Source organism: Sitophilus oryzae, unplaced genomic scaffold (genome assembly GCF_002938485.1).
Source record: "Sitophilus oryzae breed Bouriz unplaced genomic scaffold, Soryzae_2.0 scaffold_1432_pilon_pilon, whole genome shotgun sequence".
Lineage (NCBI taxonomy): Eukaryota > Metazoa > Arthropoda > Insecta > Coleoptera > Curculionidae > Sitophilus > Sitophilus oryzae.
Genome location: NW_022146096.1, coordinates 689,323 through 711,187, shown reverse-complemented (window position 1 = coordinate 711,187; position 21,865 = coordinate 689,323). Strand labels below are relative to the sequence as shown.

Here is a 21,865-nt window from a genome sequence, read left to right as displayed (position 1 = left end):
CCTTGAAAAACATAGAATAAATTTTCATACGCAAAAACATCAAAGTATATTAAAAAATATATGCATAACATTCAAATAAAAAAATAAGCAGGAATAATAATACAATCCAGCCTATTTTTTAAATATTAGTTAATTAATTTTGTGTATTTTTGGTTGCCTGATGTTAAAACTCGATATAAATGTGTTATGGATATATTTATAAATCTTTGTTAAACTTCCAAAACACAAGTTTTATTAACATCTAAATTAACTATTAAAATAACTTGTTTACTAACTTGAAACTATTTGACCCGCCCAGTTTAAAAATAGAAAAATGATACACTTAAAATTGAAATTTAATAAAATATATAAATAAAATATATGATTCGTATAACATTATAATGCATAAGTTTTGTATAACCATGAAGGTAATAATTAATTGTTCTTTTAGATAACACATTGGAAAAGCAAATATTTTGACTAAAGTAACTCTTATTCCTTAAATCATTTTTAGTTATGAAACTTAAGTTACTGTTTAGATCGATAATAAAAACATTAAAATTTCTTGAATCATGAACACGGCAGAATGCACAATCAATTTTGTTCCAGTTTCAGCAGCTGATGTTCAGACTTTTCAGTCTTTCAGGCACCGAAATTTAATTCAATGACCTACGTTAGGGGTCAGCACCAGTAGTTTTTCAGCACGACGTTGCCATACCGTCTCAAAATTATACGAACTAGATTCCTGGCAATTCCTGGCTAGCCTTTCCCTTTCCAGAACTCCAGATAGAAAACGCTTTCCAGAGAAAAGTGCGGCAACATTCTGTCAGCTTTCGTGAAAATCTAAAACCAAAATAATCGGTAGTTTTTCGAATCGTGCCCAAGAAAAGGTTGTGAAACAGTTAATTCGCGCAAAAATGTTTATCGGCAAGTAATTATTTTATGTGTACCTATTTAGAGACTGATAATTTATATTAACCTCGATTGTTTTCATTGTCCTACATATAACCTGTAACCGGTCAAGTAGAAAAGTTGGATCACCAAACACATTTTAAATTTATAACAATGAAAAAAAAATATGTCGCGATATAATACGTATATTATTCTAAATTTAAATTAAAACCCCGCTGGCAGTTAATAATAAATACGATTTGTCATTTAGTTATTTTATGTTTATCGACTGTTTATTATTTGCTCTCCAATAACGCATCTACAAAGAATTTTATATCATTTTACGCTCTTATCATTTTTTATCGCAGAATTAATTGATAAAAATTGAAAACACTTTTTTTTTATTTTTACCCATAACCGTCATACTTGTAAGCTGGTATGGTAATTTAGCAAACCTGGCCAATATCCTAAATATATTTAGAACTGAGTGCAATATAAGTAAAGGTAATGGGGATTATTGTCGTTCACGAGACATCTGTACATTTCTCCAATTCGTATTATTCCTAACTAACGACAAAAATCTATTTTTAGTGGGCGGTATTTTTAGTTGTCGACTAATAATATAAATAACCGAAATAACAGCCCTAAATGTCGTAGTGGCAAGTTGCGAAAGTGTTAGTGAAGCCGGTTAAAGAGTTATCCGGTTGGATTGATGATGGTTTAAAGAACAGTTCAAAACGTCGTCTCAAAAGAACAAGTGGCGGAGGCAGCCCCGATCAAGTAAGTAAAAAGTTAAAAAATTCAGTATTCAATTATATGAAAAAGTCAGTGGCGTAACTAGAAATTTTGGACACCCCCGCACCGTTCGGGAATTGGGACCCGGGTACCATATTTCAATTTTTAACCAGCCTGCTGAAGCTCTGGACGGGGGGCCCCCTATATTAGAGGTCCCCCGCTACGGGAGGAAGGTGTAAGGGGGGGTGTAGCTACGCCACTGGAATAAGTATTTAACTCCTTTTACCCCATTCGCATCATTTGCCTGTTTGCAATTTTATTTTTGTGGAAGTACAAGGTGTTCCATCTTCGTGTGTTTTACATGGTAGGGTGAATTAGCCAATGGTCGGAAAATTTAGAAAAAGTTGAGTTTAAATTGTTGATTAAATTTTCTTTATTGATGGCATGGAAACGAAATTTTCTGAAATAGATAGTGTGATTACTGAGCTTCATATAACAGTTTTTTTTAACTGTATTAAGTCACAACTGTTTTTTTTATTGGAAATCAGCAAACGGTTAAGTTTTCGACACAGGTAACATTTTTTTCAATTTCTCTTGTTAAAACAAGTTCTGGTTCCATTTGTTTGCAAACATCGCTTATTTGTCTGTAATACGGTCCTGTACTGTTGATCCTGTATTCTCGGACAGTTTGGACTGTTTTTTCTTTTTTCTAATGCATTTTTATTGTATTGACAAAAACTCCCTTTTACTTATAGTCTGTCCAACGAGAAGATCCTTGACAGTGATAGATGTGTCTGTCATTTTAATTTCAAAGTAGTTTATTTTATTTTACAAAGAAATAAGTTGGTACAACTGGAACGCATAGCAGGAAATATTTAAAATTTGATTGACAAGATGACAAGTGATTACTTCAAAATATTGTGAAAAAAACTGTATAAATCTGAAAAAAGGTAATCGAGTTATTTTATTTAATAAAAACGGTATGTGTTAATACAAAACAAACAAGAACAAAACACTACATACCAAAAAAATATAAAAAAGAACTATTATTTACTTTTAAGCTTTATGAAACTACCCGCATTTATGATTATATTTATCAATATAACTTATGTACAAATACAAATTTGTAATATTCCACCGGAATAAATAAAACAACATAGGTAAATAAAACAAACTATTTTATTAATAATAACTCCTACCAAATTTTATACCTTAAAGGTTGATTAATTAACTTTAATCTTAATTTTTTAAACCAGTACCTTTTGACATTATTTTTCTGCAGTACTAAAATCCATTATTTGCCTATCGTGTGATGTCGATATTTTACAGCTACTCCAGTTTTTAGTATGTGTTTAGTTTGATCCTTCTACCTTATACGAGATGCACTTATCTACGACGAAATTGTATACAAATTTTATCGATGGCAACTTCATTGGTGTATAAGACTTTCTGCCTGGGCAGCGAGTATCATACAGCGAGTATCATAACAGTAACCATAAACTGTGCTCTGGGTCTACAGTTAATTTTCACTCGATTTTTCCTCCACTTGACTTCAAAAGACACAAAACACACGTAATAATACGAATCAAAATGCATCATCTTCCAAAACGCAGGGTATTTAACAAAAGTTGACACAAAATTATAACCTATAATTTGGCAAGACTTTGACAAGCGTCAAAAATGACAAAAATCTAAAGGCGAGTTCATACAGTGCCTTCTATTAAAAGATCAGCCTGCGGGCGGACTTTTGTTTACTTCATCAGCTGTACATACTTAGATATTGGGTTAGATTCCGTTTCATATTTTGTCGGTTGATTTTTGGTTTTAACTTTTTGATTTTTGGTATTATTTATTATTGTAGTGCAAAAAACTAATTATTTTGGTGTTGAAGTGACATAAACTACTACCAGATATATGGTCACTCTCGGTTTCGCATAAAAAAATAGAAATTTTAAAAATTACACGTTGTGCAAGTGACTTAACCTAAAAGTGCCCATACATTTTTTACTTATCGTGATTTTTGTGTGTGTTTTTTAAGACTCTAACAATTCATCAATAAAGCTTAAGTGGAGTGTGTTATTGGTGCTATGCCTCATCTTTGTTGTGTTCCTGGTGGAAAGGATAGTTATTATACTAGGCAGCCTAAAGTGTCCGGAAGAGCAAGAAAAGTGGGTACGAGTTATAAATCAAGAGAATTTTATTGAAAATATCTTTAATAAATTTAAAAATAATATTCTCCCATGATGGTATTAATGAAAACTGGACAATTATGTTTATTTTATTCATATTGTGGAATCTCCACTCCAAGTGTTGCTGGTTCAGCTTCGATAGATTCAAACACGTAAGTAGGTATTATGAACTAGGGAAAAATAAAGAATATGTGTATTAGAGATCATGAAAAAGATTATTATTTTGAGTTCAAATTTTAAAAAGATTTTTGTAAAGACAAGACTGATACAGTTTAAAAAGAAGAATGTGTTTTGTTTGATAATATATAATGTATGTTAAGCATAACATATATTTGTTCAGTAATTTTTAATGAATAGTATTGATTATTTATAATACCAAATTAATATCAAATATTTAAGTGATGGCTGAATACAATATGAATAAAATAACAATAAAATTGGTATATTTGCATAATACAAAATTAAGTTTTAAGAATAAAGGTATTACTAAAAATACTAAGAAATTCATATTTCTTTGTTTTAATTGGTCTAATGTTATTTACATTTTACGTAAGAATTATACCGTATCATCGAAAAAATCGGCGTCTAGTTGGCTTGGAAATGAACATCGATGACATTCCCTAAATAACTGTACACATAAAATAATTAACTAGAATTTTACAATCTTGGAAAATTTGATATTCTTGAACCTTGATTCTAAATATTCTAAATTTTTTGATTTTCTTGGAATTTAGGTTCAGGAAAAACGCTGATTGATTTTTCATTTGGTTTTCATTATTTTTATTTGGTTTAAAACGGTTCGGCTAACATTATAGCCTCCATCAGTGTTGTGTCATATGAAAAAAATAGTGTCGAATATAATCCAAAAATTGCATATAAAATATTCACACCACGCACATAATGTTTACTGCGTACTCCATAGTCAATGTAGATAATTTTAGTGTTAAGAATAATAATTTTAAAAATATGTGGTCATCTTTTGATAAGTTTATATTAGTTTATTAATTGCAGTAAACATTATGAGGTGTGAATTATATTGTATATGTAATTTTTTGGATTATATTCGACACTATTTTTCTCATATGACACAACACTGTGAAGGCTATAGTTAGCCGAAACGTTTTTTTTAAACCAAATAAAAATAATGAAAACCCAAATGAAAACTTAATCAGCGTTTTTCCCGAACCTAAAATCCCAAGAAAATCAAAAATTTTAGAATAATTTAACATATAAAATGCCAGCGATCTTCATTTCATAGCCATCGCTGACGCCTTTTTAGATAATATTGTATTATTTGTAAATATAATTTTTCGAACATTGATACTTGCAAAATATACATATAAATTTTGTGAATGCAAATAATAATACATCACTATTAGTAGATATTAAATGTTTTTGTTAAATTAGATCGATTTTCAAACCCCAAAATTTAAAATATATTTACATTTTACCCATTATCTTATGTACCTATACATTATTTGTACATTGTAAAACATTTGCTGCATTTGTATGGTTCATAGTTTATTTGCCAAAGTATTTATTACTATAAATAGGTATATATGTTGTAGTTATTAACTGTATATTATGTATATTTCATTTAAACTATATCATTTTTAAAATACAAACCAAAAATCTGAGGAATAATTATGTTTTCCATGTATTCTACAACATATTTATTAATCCGTTATATCTAACTAGCGTGACGTCATAAATCTCGCCCGTAGGCTGATCTTTTAATAGAAGGCACTGGTTCATACGCATCGGCGTCCGTTTATCGTTCATCGTTCCGTCAAACCAATAAAATTGAAATACGATCTGTCATTTTTTAAATAAACCAATAAAACTGGTTAAAAACAACAAGACACGACGCATGACGGATTTATATTTAAACCCATCCATAGATAACTTAAAAATAATTAGAAACTTTTTTTAGTAAAATAAATAGATTGGTATGGGACGTCATCTGCTTTTCTTTTGTCATCGTCTGTCGAAATCTTACCTGAGAAAAAAAACAGAGTATACATGAAGCCTGCTTGAAAATAACCAAAATCTCATAAAAATCAGTCTGAACTCTCCAATATGATGTCGAAAAGGAGCTACAATCTCTCAAATATATTAGATTTAACGTTGACCAGTAGTCGGACAATTTTTATTTCCTTTGATTTGCGTTTGTGTTGAATTTGTGCTGTCCGACCACTAACAATAGTTTATTGGACATCAAATTTTGGTTATTGGCTCTAATTTCTGTGTGATTGATTATTGCACAAGTGCATTAAAAATATCGATATAACTCTGAATGACAGTGAGGTATCTAAAAGTTGCACAAGTTCATTTTCAGTGCAGTTTATGAAGATAACAAGATGGAAAGCAAAATTATCTGGCTAAATTAAATAAAATAAATTAACAATACTAAATAATTTTAAACTATGTTGATTTATGCTAAAAAATTAAATAATTTATTTTGTTACCTTATTTATCAAAATAAGTATAGAGTATTTTATATTTTTAGAAAGCTCATAACAATCAAAATAAAAAAATATATACAGGGTGTCCCATTAAAAAAACATAAGTTTGAGTTTGAGTCATATTTTGAAAATGACAGCTCATCCCTACGGTTCTAGTGAAAAACTCTACGTGACTCAGTTTTCACTTTTTCACTAGGTTATGAGATAATAATCAAAACGAACGGGGTAGAAAAATGTAACATTTTCAATTTCGCCATGTATTTCAAGAACTAAGAGTGCTAGGACTAGTCTATGTGTAGCATCTTTAGTTTCATAAAAAAAACAGCACAGTGATGTGAAAACCGCCATTGTAGCTCTATTCATAAATAAGAAACCATATAAAACACACGAAAATGGGACACCCTGTACCTTAAGCTTATAAAGACTGTAATGACTCTGATAACCTCTAAACTTCTTTATTTTATTATGTTAACATAAACTTCTTTATTTGTTTTATTACTGAATTTAGAATTAAGGCTTCTCATCTGCTCAAAATTATTATCCTTTAAGAAATTAAACGTCTGGAAATTAAAGCCTAATCAAAAAAGAATTAAAACTAAAGATGGAATTATTGAGATAAGGACGATAGATTTTTTTTTAGTTTAGAAAACTGGCAGATCTATTTTTGTTAAAAGTTGCTTTTTATTAGTTTTCAGAATTAGTTAATAATAAGGGATAACAACTAAATACAATAACTAAATAAGGGATAACAACTAATATGATAATAACTAAAGAAGTTTAAAAATATTTGGAGAAATAAGAAAATAATTCCTCCACTATCCACTTTTTATAGGGATTATATTTAATTAATCATAATTAATAACCCACTTGTGGCGTTGTTTTTATCAAAAATTATACCGGGTGCGTCTCAAAAACGGCCTCACGTATCCCTATGACTTTTTTTATTTTTTCAGATAAAAAAACGAGATTTGGTATGTTAGTATATGATATAAATTAGGATTGATTGACGAATTCAATTGTTTCTGGTCACTTCCTGTTTCACCGGAAATGACTACAACTTTTGATTTTTAAATGACACTTTCGGTATTTTTTGACTTCATATGATAGAAAATGGCATTCTCAATAGAATAGCATACATCATACATCGACGTTTGACATTTTCAATTAAAAAAATAGCATTTTAATTTTCAACTTAGAGTGCCATGGCCGAAAATGTAACGAGGATTTCACCCGGTATGTGGTACCAGAGTATATATTAAAAAATGATTTTTCCAACTATGCTAATGAGCCATTCTCGTTCCATTCGAAAAATATTAGTTATGATTAAAAATACGATTTGGGCATCTTTTAACCGGCCAGGACAAAACACAAAAAACGTTAAATGATCAAATCTATTTTTTCGAGTCTCCTTTATTAAAAATTAGTGTTTTAGTTTTAACACAAGCCATGGCATTTTAGATTGAAATTTAAATTCGATTCTTTAAGCGAGAATGTTAAAGGTTGACATATGATATGCCGGTCTATTCAGAGTGCCATTTTCTATCGAATAAAGAAAAAAAATATATTTAAAAATCAAACGTTGTAGTCATTTCCGGTGAAACAGGAAGTGACCGAAAACAATTGAATACGTCAATCAATCCTAATTTATGTCATATACTAACATACCAAATCTCATTTTTTTGTATGAAAAAAATAAAAAAGTTATAGGGGGTGAGCCACTTTTGAGCCGCACCCGGTATCTAAAGTGGGTAAATATTAAGGAATATAAGTAAAGTTACAAAAAAATTATGAAAAAACAAATATTATTTGCCACATTATTTGTCATTTTGTTATAAGCGAGTATAAACTAGTATGAAGTAGTATTTTACTCCGGGTGACAAAATAAAATCGTTGCAGAAACCAACAATTGATCGATAAGTCGGCCTGACGATGGAGAAAAATCTCCGAAACCGGTCATCGAATGGCTGTTCCCTTCGGTCTGATGAACTTAATGCAGAGAATAAGCATATATGTAGGGTTTTTTGGCCCCTTTTTCCGCTACTCGTATTTTGTTTATTTAAATAATAACTGTTTATATATTTATAATTCATTTATTTTTGTATTCCTAAAATATTTTGATTAAAAGGAAGTATATAATATTTTGATTAAAGTATAGCACTCTTCAGGTCAAGCCTTACGACACGTGACTTCAAAGTTTATTTGGCGAACTGTGGCAGGTGTATAACACCGGTAATTTCTATTTGCCATTTTTATTGAAACAAAACAGCTTCTCGCGTGTCCAAAATTCAGCCAACACCTAAACAAACACGTATGATCAACAATCAAACCAAAAACATTGTTACCTAGTATATCCTGATGTATATCCGTATATGAAATACTGGTTTACAGGTGGCTTCATACCAGCCACCAACTCAGAATAAGAGTATCTGAAAGAGAGCTCTGTGCCGACGGCATCAGACGGTATCAATTTGTCAGCTCATTGGCCTTTTAAATCTCTTTCTATTGGCCTCAACTGTAATCTTTTCTCTAAATGATCTTCAATCTTGAGAGAGATGATGTCATCCCTCAACTTTTCTTCTGAATTACCGTTGCTGCCATTATTGTCAAGAAAATATTTCATATCCCGGCAAGTCAAAATAAATATTTTCATATTATTATTCACATTCATTCTCATTCACTTTCATGTTCACTAGTTGAGTGATATAGTATTCATTTCGGACTCAGCGAATGTTAGAAATATAATTTCAACTCAAAGAAAATATTTTATTAGCGTTAGTATAATAACATTTAAATATTTTATACGTTAAGAGTTTTATCAATACCTGATTAAATCATTGTAACAGTTTCCAAATTACGAATGAATTTTGTTATTGCCAAGATAACATGGAAAAAATCACCAAGAAGAGAATTGAGTTTAATAGGTTCTAAGCCAATATGCGAACCAATGTTACACTACTTAAACAGTTTAATTGATGCTGAGTTTAGAAGCGCAACAAATTGTTTTCAGCGCTGGTGGGTTGATTATTATTTCGAGCAGTGGTGTAACCGTACCATTGTTTATAATGACCATAGCTTTTGAGTAAAATATAGCCTTCATCTAAAACAAATTCAATATTCGATGCCGAAGCAATAAGAGAAATGAAGAGCATGACGAAGAACTTAACCAGAACCTCTCAGAACGAGCATCTTTTCGACAGTTCACACTGTTCAGCCAATAAAGTGTCGCACCCTAAGTAAAATTCAGTGTAATTTAAAGGTTAACACAATATCACGGAAGAGCAAATGCACCAGACCGTGATAAAACACGAGAAAGAGAGAAAAGCGACGGAAGTCAGAGCTTTACTCACGCCAAGAATTTGTAATTCCACCATACGATAATGTGGTATACTGATGCTGCCAAAACCAAACAGGGACAGGGAGAGGAGTATTTGGTCGAAAACCAAATACCGAACCAATGAGGAACCCATACCCCAGCATTTTTCAGGCAGAAATCTAATAAGAAGATGCGAAAGATGCGATCGAAAGATGCGTACAATTTATCTTAGATAGACTACTCACTAAAAGCGATCAAGTCAGTAACCATCAACTTGAAGTTGAATACTATTAATAATAATGATATAATAATTAGTACTTAATGCTTTGAATAAAAAGACTAAGGAAGGAGCATACAAAAAGGTCAAGAGCGATGTGGACCAAAAATGGCCGTCTTAAATTCTGGTCTATCAGTGCCGATCATGGTGCCGCGCCGTTCAAATTTTATTTTTTGTTGTTTTATAACAAAACAAAGTGTTGAGCCCTACCCTACATCATACTTTTACACGTTTTAGGTAAATAAAATTTGAACGGCGCGGCACCATGATCGGCACTGATAGACCAGAATTTAAGACGGCCATTTTTGGTCCACATCGCTCTTGACCTTTTTGTATGCTCCTTCCTTAGTCTTTTTATTCAAAGCATTAAGTACTAATTATTATATTATTATTATTAATAGTATTCAACTTCAAGTTGATGGTTACTGACTTGATCGCTTTTAGTGAGTAGTCTATCTAAGATAAATTGTACGCATCTTTCGATCGCATCTTTCGCATCTTCTTATTAGATTTCTGCCTGAAAAATGCTGGGGTAGGTTCCCATTGGTTCGGAGTATTTAGTTTTCGACCAAATACTCCTCTCCCTGTCCCTGTTTTGGTTTTGGCAGCATCAGTATACCACATTATCGTATGGTCTTTTACATGCTGAGCAGACGTTTCTCTCTTCCAATCCTTTTTATTGCTCAATACTATAGTGAGATGTTTCTTAAAGTTACAAATTCTTGGCGTGGTAAACTCTGACTTCCGTCGCTTTCTCCTTTTTCTCGTGTTTTTATCACAGTCTGGTGCATTTTGCTTCTATTTTGATATTAGTGTTAGCCTTAAATTACACTGAGGTTTTACCTTAGGGTGCGACAGTTTTTATTGGCTGAACCAAGGCTGAACTGTCGAAAGAGATGCTCGTTCTGAGGGGTGGATTCTGGTTAAAGTCATTTCTTCATGTACTCTTCATTTCTCTTATTGCTTCAGCATCGGATATTAGTTTTGTTTTAGATGGAAATTTATATTTTACTCAAAGCTATGGTCATTTCTAAACAATAGTACGAGTTACACCACTGCTCGAAATAATTAATCAACCCACCAGCGCTGTTGAATATTCAAATTTGTTAAGCGCTTCTAAACCAGCATCAATTTAAACTGTTTAAGTATAACATTGGTTCGCATAGTTATAAGAACCTATTAAACTCAATTCTCTTCTTTAAATATTGATTTACATGGAATATTTTTATCTTGGCAATAACCCAAAAAATTGATTCAATATCGTAAGTTTTGGAAACTGGTGCTTTAATTGATTTAATCGAATTATTTATTAAACTCTTAACGTATAAATATTTAAATGTTATTATACTAACGCTAATAAAATATTTTCTTTGAGTTGAAATTATATTTCTAACATTCGCTTTCGTTTTCATATAATCCATAATTTTATTTACTTCTGAGTCCAGAAATAGATACCTATATATTATATCAACTAGTGAACATGAGAAAGTGGATAGAAATGTAGGAATAATACGTAGAAAATATATTTATTTTGACTTGCCGGAGACGTTATTAAAGAGTATTTTTCTTGGTAGTGTAATAGCAGCGGTGGTTGCAAGAGAAAGGGTTGGGGATGGTGACGTCATCCATGCTCCTCTCTAGCAGAAGGTCATTTAGAATTAGAAAGATTACAGTTGAGGGTTAATTAGAAAGAGATTTAAAAAGGTAATGAACTTTAATTTTTTAAATAGGATTGAGTACTTGAATCACTGATAATTCGACACTTGAGCTCTCTTTTTTTTCAAGATACCGTCTTATATTCTGAGTTGGTTAACAGTATGGTGTACCTCTAAAGCCGAAATTACATTTACAAGTAATTCATATACGGATATACCTCGGGATATACTAGTAATGTTTTTGGTTTGATTTGTTGATCATATACACGTGTTTGTTTAGGTGTTGGCTGAGATCCGAATTTTGGACACGAGAGAAGCTGTTTTGTTTCAATAAAAATGGCGAAAATAAATTACCGGTGTTATACACCTTACAGTTCATATCAAATAAACTTTTAGTCACGTGATTAAGCTTGACCGGCACAGAGTTGCCCACTTTTATATACTTCCTTTTAATCAAAATATTTTAGGAATACAAAAATAAATGAATTATAAATATATAAACAGTTATTATTTAAATAAACAAAATACGAGTAGCGGAAAAAGGGGCCAAAAAACCCTACATATATGCTTATTCTCTGCATTAAGTTCATCAGACCGAAGGGAACAGCCATTCGACGACCGGTTTCGGAGATTTTTCTCCATCGTCAGGCCGACTTTGCTGACAATCACAGATCTGTGATTGTCACAGCTACCGCTAGATGGCGTAGAGCGTCTAGCACTCTCGCCATAGTAGTACATTTTGTATTCAAATACTATTCTCTGCTTTTCGTTGGTCAGAACGAGTGTTACAGCAAAGTCAGCTTGACGATGGAGAAAAATCTCCGAAACCGGTCGTCGAATGGCTGCTCCATAAAATAATTAACTAGAAAGAAGTGTCAACTCTGTGTTAAATCGTGGAAACACGATACGCCACCGAAAGCCTTCGTTGTCGTCTGGAGAACTAATTTTCCAATTGACAGGTTGACATGATGGCTTCGTATTTATTTCCGTTTCCGGTTATTCAATGGCGGGCCCTCTTTCAGTTTAAATGTATTTTGTACTCTTTCTTATCATAAATAAAACAAAACAAAATTTTATTCAAACATATTTATTTGAATTTTTTTTTTGTTTACTTTCTCATGACTTGATAATTTGATATTATTTTCATTTGAAACTCAATTTTTTATCTGTTTTACTTTTGAGGAACATCCCTTGCTTGGAACTCCACAATCGAATGAAAATATTTTAGTACGCTTCTGGAAACTCTAATTAATACTACCAATTAGAATTTAAATCTTTTTGGTTATCACAGAACCGGGCCTTGGTAACAATATAATAAAAAATTATTTTTTGTTACGTGAGAAAGTCCTTTGGTACTTTCTAGCGGTCGAAATCAAACTCTTCTAAATAAGTAATGATGCTATTTCTTACTGTTCTTGCTTCTTTTCTCTTTTGAAGTTTCTACAATATTTATTATGATATGTTTTAATATTCGCATTTTTAATTCAATATTTTAGGGCTTTTGTCTCAAATTCAGTTAAGTTGGTTTATGTTGTTTGATGTGAAATTTAAGTTACCTATATTTTTTTCTATATACTTCTGGTCATGTTAATTTTTTCATGACTGATTACTTAATAATTTGATATTATTTTCATTAAAAATCTCAATTTTTTATCCATTTTACTTTGAAAACCCATCCCTTGCTTTCTGATTAATGAACTGCACCACCATTAAACAAAAATTATTCAGTACCGATAATATCAAAAAAAAGGAGATCCCGGTTCCTAAAAGGCGCGGTACCGAAATTCCCGGTTTCTAAAAACAGCTCCAGTTCCGGAAATCCTAGTATGTACTAGGGTTTTCGCAACTAACGGACTGTTCCCAGAGTACCTAGTACAAGTAGTCCCATATATCTAGTACAATTACAATATTTAAAAATTTAAATCGCAGTCGCAAGTTACTGTTGCAGCGATTTAAAGACCGCTATCACAGTTTCAATTGCGATTGGAGAATCGCAGTTTTTCTCATCTCTACTCCATATTATATTTTCTTCCAGATAGCGGTTCTGCCCCATCAGGCCGACGCTTCAATGTGACAGTGGTTCAAAGTGGCGGGGGCGGTTCTGGGGAGCCGCCCCAAACCTGCGCCTCCCCGGTACCCCGCCACCGGGGCCAGCCTTTTGCCAGTATTCCCGAGGATCAGGCCCTAGACGATCCCCCCTCGATACACCTAGACAACGAACGACTTGTGCTGAGCGATGGGACCAGTAGGGGGGCGTCTCCGGCCCCATCGTGGGATTTCAGTCAGGATGACAGCGATTCGGTAAGTGAGTAGTGTATCTGTAGAGTAGTAAAAATTGACGACGTTAATAGTCTAAGATCCGGTTGCAGGTATATTATTACGCTCATATATTTTAATCAAAACCTAATTTTTGCGTATATTTATGAATAGAGGAATATACTTTTAACAGGGTGCCAATCAAAAAGTTGCCGCAAATAGGGGTTGCCAGGGTTCAAAGTCAATGCGTCGGGCATCTGTAGCCTGTAGCTCCTATAATAAAAAACTTTGGAATTTTGAATAAGTACAGACCTTAAGTATGTATTAGGAGGTTATTTCAGGAAAATATTTGAATTTGAGGGTGGCTCAAAAAATGTCAGTGTATATTATTTGTTTGTTAGATGGCGAATTTAAACCTTTTTTTATAATTAAAGCATTTTAGAATTTTAGAGGTACCATTTAAAAAAAAACGAAGAAAAACTATTTTGTTCTTTGTATTTTTTTTGCTTCCAACGACGGAAAGCGATATACCTTCCGAAACGTTAAACATTGTTTTGTCCGTTAGACAAATTTGTTTAATTAGTAAGCCACTGCTGACAAATAGTCTCCGTTGGATTAACGCAGCAGTGTTTACAAAAAATAACTAATACCTATAGGATTTCTTTGGATAAAAACTAGTTAATATTTTAGAAAATTTGTATGAAAAAGTTGTTAGAAAAATGTAAAGATTACGATATTTACAGCAAAGTAACTACAGACCAACCCTGTAGGTGAGTCTTAAATAAGTGCAAATATTTTTCGGGTTGTATATTTTGACCCCAGAAACAGGTCTATGAGGTTTTTTTGCAAAAAAAATCGAAGTTCCGGAATTTTTTGAAAAAATTTGAAATTTTTTTCAGTTTTTAGTTAAAAAAACATATTTTCTTGATAATATGGCAACATAGGCAGTAGATTAAATTTATAAGAAAGAAAACCCAGAAAAGATCCAGTGGTTTTTAAAATTTAAACAAAAAATCATTTTAATTTTGGCTGTACGATCTGTGATTGTCACAGCTACCGCTAGATGGCGTAGAGCGTCTAGCACTCTCGCCATAGTAGTACGTTTTGTACTCAAATGCTATTCTCTGCTTTTCGTCGGTCAGATCGACAGGGTTGCCACAAGCTACACAATTGTGTATTTTCCTACACATTTGCTTCCATGACTGCACAGCTACACCACAATGGCCTGTGCTACACATTTTGAGAATTTACATATTTATTATAAAAAATAATACCAGTCTACCAGAACAGTAAATCAGCTGACAAAAGCTGTTTTTTTTTGCTTTTAAGTTATCTAAGTTACATTAAAAGACGCCGCAAGTGAACTTATTTTTGAACTGACAAATATCATTTTCGGTCATCTATTGGTCCAGTCAGAAGCGGTAAATAGACAGGATTGCTTAATTAATTAAAAGGTAAATTCAGAGGCCAAATTTCACTGTAGTTCGGTCCACTCGTTGGCATACGTGAATAATATTCAATTCCTATTTCACTTTTCCTCCCATATCAGCAAGGACTGCAGTTTCTATGGACAAATTTGGCCGATTAAATCGTTAGTTTCGCGACATCAATTTTGACGTCATTGCAATATTTGCTGGCATAAGAGGAAATGAAATGGGAAATGAATATATTGACGTATACAAACGAGTGGAAGTGATACTCTTAAAATTTGGCGATTTTATGTCTTATTCTTGGTCTTATTGGATAGTTTACAATTATTGGTCATGGATTGCTACACAATGCTACACATTTTTGTGGTCAAGTTCTGCACAATCAAAAATTTTCTTGTGGCAACCCTGCAGATAGAGGGTTACAGCAAAGTCGGCCTGACGATGGAGAAAAATCTCCGAAACCGGTCGTCGAATGGCTGTTCCCTTCGGTCTGATGAACTTAATGTAGAGAATAAGCATATATGTAGGGTTTTTGGCCCCTTTTTCCGCTACTCGTAGATTTGTTTATTTAAAAAATCATTTTTTTAAATTTTCAAAGTAAAATAACTTGGATATTATGGACTTATTTGAAAATCGGTAAAGGGAAAATATGTTTTTTTATCGAGATCTACCGGCTCTGAAAATATTTGCACTTATTTAAGACACCCTGTATAGCTAGTCTCTTAAGACTCACCCTGTTTAGCTCACCTAAAAATAGTAAATACCTAATATAGTTTTGATTTCAGGGCATTTCTTGTATTGTTAATATTTATTTTTTTATTTATTTATTAATATTTCTGAAACGGTCAAAACATATTTAATAATATCTTAGGATTATGTAAAGTGATCAGAAATAAGGAAGCAATAATATAATGTAATAACAAAATGCAATAATATACAAGGTGTCCCATTTAAAAAATATCATCCCGATCCATTCACACTTTTTTGAGCCACCCTGTAGAAGTTAAAATATTTTCCAGAAATTCATCCTGATACATAAATAGGTTTGCACTTATCTAAAATTACAAAGTTTTTAATTATAGGAGCTACAGATGCCCGACGCATTGTTGTCGGACCCGGATAAAGTATAGGTAGTAGTAAAAAACTTTGAACCGTGGCAATCCCCATTTGCGGCAACTTTTTTATTGGCACCCTGTTAAAAGTATATTCCCCTATTAATAGAGATACGTCAAAATTAGGTTTTGATTAAAAATATGATGAGCGTAATAATCACTCAGCCGGATCCTGTACTATAATAAGTATTCCGTGTTAATATTTTTTTTTAAATACAATGTCCGCAAGAAAGTGCGCCTAAAATCGTTTTTTTTATTATTAGATTATGTTTCTACTTGTATAAAAACCAAAAAATTAATATGCCATTTTTTTATAGAAAAGACTGCCTTCCGTCTTACCTTGATTATGGTTTTCTGTTCCATTTGTTTTATTCGCCTGAAAGTTTTCTATAATACATAATATACTTTGCCTGTTAGGTTAGGTTTTGTAACAATTACTAGTTTTTCATTATTTGGAATATTTTGGTCAGTCCTTGTATACTAAGTTTTAAATATTAATCCATAAATATTTGATATTACTTTGATATTACTTAATCTCACGTATTAACAACTATATTTGCATATATTTTAACCAAAACTAAGTACATATTTATTTTACTTAGACGGTCAATATTTTTTGTCACTACTATGTTCTCCTTTGATGCAAGGTTTATTCAGGTGTAACAGTTTCAGTACCCTCTCACCACTCGTACCCGCACCAGAAATTGGGGGGCCTAAACCCCCTGCCCCCCTTTTTGCGCCCCTGATCGTAATCGATGCCCCTGGGCTTGGACGTTTTGTGAGACTGACAATACAGGATGTCCCAGAAATAAGTGCAAGTATTTTAACTGGTAGTATAGTTCAACCCCAGAAACACGCCTTGAAAGAAAAAAAAAATTTTGAAAATTCCAAATTTTTTAAAAAAATTTTTTTGATTTTTTTTTAGTTAAAAAACATAATTTCTTGATAATGTGGCAACATAGGTATTAGATTAAATTTACAATAAAGAAAATCCAGAAAAGATCCAGTGGTTCTCAAAATTTTAGCAAAAAATCATTTTTTTTGGAAATTTTCAAAGTAAAATAACTCTAACTAACGTTATTTTGAACTTATTTGAAAAACGATAAAGAGAAAATACGTTTGTTTTATCCAGATCTACCACCCCTTAAAATACTTGTACTTGTTTCTGGGACACCCTGTATAATGACGCTGACTCTATAAAGTAATATCGTATATAACTTTCTAATTATAATTTCACTATATTTAATAGATTTTTTTTCTAATCATATACCTAATGACGTGCAATTATTTAATTATAGTATAACTGAGATCAATGTCAAAGTTTACAGGATTAAATATGTTGATTCTGAAAACTTGTTTTATCGTTCAAAATGTTAGAAAATACCTTATGATCGAAAAAAAAACGGCGCCCAGTTGGCTTGGAAATGACGATCGATGACATTTCCCATATAATTTTAGATATAAAATGACAGCGATCTTCATTTCATAGCCATCGCTGACGCCGTTTTAATTCGATCATACCATATAATTAGGTACTACAAGGGTACTACTATGAATTTAGCTACTTTAAAAAATTAAAGCATTAGGTATGTTGAAAATAAAAATGTATTATGTGTTATTAAATTTTCTTGAGAATCAAAGTTTTATTAAATTGTGACATCCTATACAGGGTCCGGCAATAGTGCGTCGGGCATCTGTATAGCTCTTATAGAATAAAAAAATTGGAAATTTTGTATAAGTGCAACCTAAAGTTTGTACGAGGATATATTTCAGGAAAATATTTTAACTTCTACAGGGTGGCTTAAAAAAGTGCGAATGGAGCGGAATTATTTTTTTTAAACAAAACTAAAAGTATATTATTACATTTTTGGCTTCCTTTTATATCACTTTACGTAATCTTAATATATTAGTAAATATATTTCGATAGTTTCAGAGATATTAAGAAATAAAGAAAAAATATATTTTCAGCTTTTCTTAAAAAAATATTAAACAGAATGTTCTGAAATCAAAATTATACTAGATATTTACTATAGATGGTCTATACTTACTTTGCTCTAAATATCGTAATCTTAAGTCGTACAGGGTTTTTCACAGTTCTATACCAAACTTTCTAAACTATAAAATAATTTTTCTGTTAGATGGAGAGTGAACATTTTTTGTATCCAATAGATAGTCGCTGTATTATATTAGGTACATACGAGATATTTTCCACAGTCAATTTTTATCAGAGCCACCTAATGAAGAATTTATTTTATAGTTTATAAAATTTACCACGTAACTTTGAATACCCTGTATTATTTAAGATTACGATTATTAATAATAAAGTAAGTACAAATCAACTAGAGTAAGTACCTAGCATAGTTTTGACATCAGGACACATCTTATATTTTTAATATTTTTTTTAAAAAAAGCTGAAAATGTTTTTTTTTTCTTTTATTTATTTATACCTCTTAAATTATAAAAACAAATTTAATACCATCTTAGTAGACTATGTAAAGTGATCAGAAAGAAAGCCAAAAATGCAATAATATACAAGGTATTAAAAAAATCATCTGAATCCACGCTCACACTTTTTTGATCCATCCTGTAGAAGTTAAAATATTTTCCTGAAATACAGCTTAGTACATACTTTAGGTTTGTACTTAAACAAAATTCAAAGTTTTTTATTTTAGGAATTACAGATGCCCGACGCACTTTTGCCGGACCCTGTATACATAGGTATAAATGACACCTATTGTTTATTGTTCTTGCTTGTAATAACATCTATTTTTTATTAAAAAAAATATGTATATCTTTGTTTTTAGTAGTTTTTAATTATTAAAAGTACAAAATGCGCTTCAAATGCAATCATTTCAATTCATTTTGAATTATAATTTTTCGCATAAAGCAATAAAATATGTATATTTTGATAAAAACGTTACTTACAAAAAAACATTTTTTAAATAAATGAAAAGGGTATGTGATCTATATTAAAAAATCTATATTTAAACAGAATAACACAAAATCTAATAAATTTGGCCAAGCCAGTATATTTTTTTTATTATGATAATGGCGAATGCGCTAGGCAATGGCATAGTTAAGTTTAAAATAACAATTCATGTGGTATAATATTGTTAAGAAATTTAAACATATTATTTAATGATTATATGAATTATATAAAGAGCAAATAGATATAACTCTTAATATAACTAAACTATTTTTTGTTTTCTTAAAATTGGTATTTATACTTGAATTTTTAGAAATATTAAGGCTTTCTTTAGTTGACATTAAATTTTGTTTTTTAAAGCAGCCACGAGAATTTGTTTTGGTAAATCGTATAGGTAAATTTCTGTAATATCATTAGATTGAAAAATGTATAAATATTTATTAACATAACCATGTGGAGAATTAAGTTATATTTGATTATGTAAAAACACCAACTGTTTTCAGATTGAAATTATTTTGATAAAATTGAGAGATACATATTTGCTCGCATGGTAGACATATAAGGTTATTTTAACACAACTGTAGATTTCGCACGAGAAAGATTAAATGGCTACATAAAATTTTACATTAAAATTCTTTCAAATAATTTTAAATAATTATCGAATGGTGGTTCTTTCGTAGGCGCATGGGGATTGGTCAGAATCACAGAAACTTTTCGTCCTGTTGAGTTGGCCACGCGGTTTCTGGCAATCAGCTGCTCGCCGACCTTTGCGCCGCTCGCGGAAAAGACAGACAACACAAGTTAATCTCAATTTCCTAGGAAATTTTTACTAGTTCTACGGCGGTTTGTGTGAAAAAAATATACTCGAGTCCCAGTAGGCGACACCGTTTTAAAATTCTATGGTTTGTTTTTGTTGTTTGTGTCGCGTCGTGTGATGGAATGACCTAGTCGTCGGTGTGTATACCTAGGTTAACTTATTTTTTTTAAAGTGTATAGTGTTCGCCAGAAAGAAAACAAAAGTGCCTCTCCTCCATTTTAAGTGTCCTTATTTTATAGTCTCAGGATTATGCTCGATTTGGCTTAACTGATACACGCAAGCATCAAGCTGTTTACAAAGGTAACCTCAAAAATTTCGTATACAAAAAAAAGCAACTGTAAAAAGGTGGGCTGATAAAACAGCTGAGAGAGTTTGCGAGATGGTTTTCAAGTCCCCATAAACATTAACATTAAGTAGGCCACTGATAATTATCTTAATGTTATTAAAGGAATACACCCAGTTCCTTAGTCCCTGTAACATGAACTTGTACCTAACATGAAATTCATATTTTAAAAACCCTTTAGTGACAATACCTTGTATAAAATTAACACACCATTGAATATGAATCATTTTTAATCTTTATTAACACGACCTAACGAAACGGTCAATATTTACTTTTTAAATAAATAGATAATTTTAGTTTTACACTCGTTTAACCATGACAAATTCAATTTTTATTATGAATGACAGGGTACATTTAAAATTTAAATGGCGCGGATATGCAGGTAAAATTTAAAGGAAAAAGGTCGTTCACAACAGTTTAATTCATCAGTTGTGAATATTGTCAAGGCCAGAATTTGTTATTTTTAAATGTAGGAAATATGTTATTTGATAAAGAAAGAGCGTCACAGTAACGGTTTTGTCAACGCTTGTTTTGGTACAACTCCAAAAAATTCTTTCGCTTTGGAAAAATTTGTGAAGGAAAATTGTTTTGAACCAGATTTTAGTCATCTTATTCATATTCAAATTTCACATTGTGCAGGTGTGATAATTAGTTTTTTTAAACCTGACTTGTTTGCCAATTTAAATGGCAAAAATAATAGGTGAATGTGTTTTTGTAGAGAACTTATTTATAGAACGTCAAAAGGCAGACTGCTTGTCATTTCGTTAAAATAAAAAACGAATACCTATATTGAACTTGTTTTTTCAGATGTTATTGTTTTAATGTGAGCTTCAAGTCAATTCTGATGTTAAACACTTTTTTTCAATATAATCACACATACAATGTATGATTAAACAATTTTATATCAAATATGCTATAGGTAGGTACCTACATGAGAACAGATTATCAATTCTTGCATTTGTAATTGAAACAGGTACCATAAGATCGAAAAAAAAACGGCGTCAGCGATGGCTTGGACGGCCAACTGGATGCCGTTTTTTATCTTACGGTAGAAAGTAATAAGTATTTTCCGAGATTTTTTCTTATATTATTTAGGGGATTATTTAGATACAGGGTGGCCCATTGTTGACGAAGATACGAAAAATGTTTGTTTATAAAGGTGAATATCCTAGAATTATTTTGTTGTATGGGGGGTGTCCTAAAAAAGATGAAGAAAAAGAGAAGTTGTAAGTTTTTTGAGATAATATTATTTATTATAACATTTTGAATGTCTTATAATTCACAGATTTATGCGCGGATTTAGGCAATTCTATTATTCTTGGTGTTTAGATTTCGGATACCTATACTTTTTTTAGCCAAAGTCTCTGTCAAAGTTTTAGTAGGTAAGTAAATAAGAAATAACATTGTAACACCGCATGGTGCTTAAAATCAAAATAGTGTAGGTACTATATGCAGATATCTATGCTGAACCCAGTTC

At 31.4% G+C, this 21,865-nt stretch overlaps 1 protein-coding gene and 1 long non-coding RNA gene across 3 annotated transcripts in view; both read left to right on the top strand.

The window, feature by feature from the left end:
* The first annotated feature begins 818 nt into the window (after window positions 1-818).
* Window positions 819-13,677, top strand: LOC115876358. Of its 2 annotated transcripts, none has more exons than XR_004049130.1 (3): window positions 819-1,374; window positions 1,462-1,650; window positions 13,540-13,677. It is a non-coding gene; the product is annotated as an uncharacterized LOC115876358 (long non-coding RNA). The 2 variants fall into 2 exon arrangements; XR_004049131.1 differs by having other exon boundaries at window positions 819-1,407.
* A 6,302-nt stretch (window positions 13,678-19,979) lies between these two features.
* LOC115876365 overlaps window positions 19,980-21,865 on the top strand; it is a 323,773-nt gene continuing 321,887 nt past the window's right edge. The window contains exon 1 of the mRNA XM_030892108.1: window positions 19,980-20,345. The gene's annotated coding sequence lies outside the window, so the exon portion shown is untranslated. The remainder of the gene's footprint in view (window positions 20,346-21,865) is intronic.